Source organism: Oncorhynchus clarkii, chromosome 29 (genome assembly GCF_045791955.1).
Source record: "Oncorhynchus clarkii lewisi isolate Uvic-CL-2024 chromosome 29, UVic_Ocla_1.0, whole genome shotgun sequence".
Taxonomy (NCBI): domain Eukaryota; kingdom Metazoa; phylum Chordata; class Actinopteri; order Salmoniformes; family Salmonidae; genus Oncorhynchus; species Oncorhynchus clarkii.
Window position 1 is genome coordinate 42,694,146 of NC_092175.1, and position 2,382 is coordinate 42,696,527.

Genomic DNA, 2,382 nt, shown 5'->3' on the forward strand with positions numbered 1-2,382 from the left:
CATAGAAATGTCACATTGGAAATGGTCAATAATACGTATTGTAATGAGCTGATCAATCTTGCGTGTATGGATCCCAATGTCCTCTCTCTCTCTCTTTGGCCGGGATTCAAGCCAAGCCGGGGCTCAACCCTTTTTTCCTCTTTTTTTTTTACCCCGTTTTCTCCCCAATTTCGTGGTATCCAATTGTTTTTAGTAGCTACTATCTTGTCTCATCGCTACAACTCCCGTACGGGCTCGGGAGAGACGAAGGTTGAAAGTCATGCGTCCTCCGATACACAACACAACCCAACCAAGCCGCACTGCTTCTTAACACAGCGCGCATCCAACCCGGAAGCCAGTCGCACCAATGTGTCAGAGGAAACACCGTGCACAGGAGTCGCTGGTGCGCGATGAGACGAGGTCATCCCTACCGGCCAACCCCTCCCTAATCCGGGCGACGCTAGGCCAATTGTGCGTCGCCCCACGGACCTCCCGGTCGCATGGGCGCGAACCCAGAGTCTCTGATGGCGCTGCAGTACAGCCACTGCGCCACCCGGGAGGCCCCGTGTTTCAACCTTTTTAAAGGTGCTACATATCTCCTGCGGAAGCAAGGTGAATTGACGCAACAACACATCCCATTTCCCCGTAACATGGTGTAGAGGTTACTATTTTACTTTCAGTTTCGTCCACCAACTTCAAACAGCAGTAAAAATGATCGTTTTTGTTATTGAAAATATTCCACAGGGATTTAGATTTAATACAGGGATTCCCTACATTATTCAGTGTGCTTGTTTTCTCACATAATTTTCAGCAACCAGGAAATTGCAGAGCGATTCTTTTTTTTTTTTTTTCTTCTCTTCCATTCTGTCATTGTTGGTTGTGCTCGAGGAGGAGAGGACACCGCCTCCTAGTGACACCGATGGAAGAGAGTGAGGGTGCAGTTTCCCCATCGTGACAACAAAGGCAGTTCTGGCTTTTGTTGTCTAATAGAAAGTTAACATTTTTGAATGTAATTTAAAAAAATATATATATATATATATATATATATTGTGAAACACTATCATTCCACTATTACTGCAGATATATTATGTAAATGTCCTTAAATTACAATGCAAAAGTCCTTTTTTTAAATGATCTTTGAAAGTCTGATGTAGTGTGCAGTGTTATAACGAGTCTGGCATTGAATCCCGACCTTTCTCTCTCTCTCTCTCTCTCTCTCTCTCTCTGTGTGTTCACTGACTCCCTGTTGAGTCATGGGTAGTTGACGTCCGGTATTCTGGGTGTATCAATCAGAACTTTCACTGAGGAGGATGCACCACGTTTCCTCTCTTTGTCCCAGCCTGGGCAAACCAGGCCTCTGTAACCCAATGCTTCATCCAGCCAGGATGTTACCACACCACAATTACACCCTATTCACTATGGAGTGCATAGTGAATAGGGGGCCTGGTCAAAAGTAGTGCACTATATAATCTATATGGGATACACCCACAGCCTCACTCACAGGGGGAAGTTCTAGAGTTCACACTGAAGGTTCCAGAACAACAGAGGAGGGGTGAAGGTTCCAGAACAACAGAGAAGGGGTAAAGGTTCCAGAACAGCGAAGGGAACTGTCCCTTGGGGGGGTAGAAAGACTAGGATTCCAAACAGTTGTGAACTACAGAGCTGTTTACAAGCAGGACAGGGTAGAAAGTGGAAACCTGGACACATAAGAGTGGAACATTTCTCAACCTTCTGAAGCAACATACTATACCAAAGGAACACCTTCCTAATATTGAGTTGCACCCCCCTCCCACCCCCCTTTTGCCCTAGGCATGGACTCTACAAGGTGTCGAAAGCATTCCACAGACATGCTGGCCCATGTGTAGACTCCAATGCTTCCCACAGTTGTGTCAAGTTGGCTGGATGTCCTTGGGGTGGTGGACCATTCTTGATACACACAGGAAACTGTTGAGTGTGAAAAACCCAGCAGCGTTGCAGTTCTTGACACAAACCGATGCGCCTGACACCCTCTACCATACCCCTTTAAAAGCACTTCAGTCTTTTGTCTTGCCCCATACACAACCAATGTCTCAAGGCTTCAAAATCCTTCTTTAACCCGTCTCATCCCCTTTATCTACACTGATTGAAGTGGATTTAACAAGTGACATCAATAAGGGATTATAGCTTTCCTCCTGGTCAGTCTTTCATGGAAAGAGCAGGTGTTCTTAATGTTTGGTCCACTCAGTGTATATTGCTAACCGATACAGTCTCAGACTGTGTAATATTTAACGTCTTGAAAAACGTCCCGAAAGACACCCTTATCCCCTATATAGTGTGCTAGTTCGGACCAGCACTCAGCCATGTGGGACTCAGACGCAATTGTTTTTCATCGTCTCCGTATACCGTGAAAAAAGATAAACAATG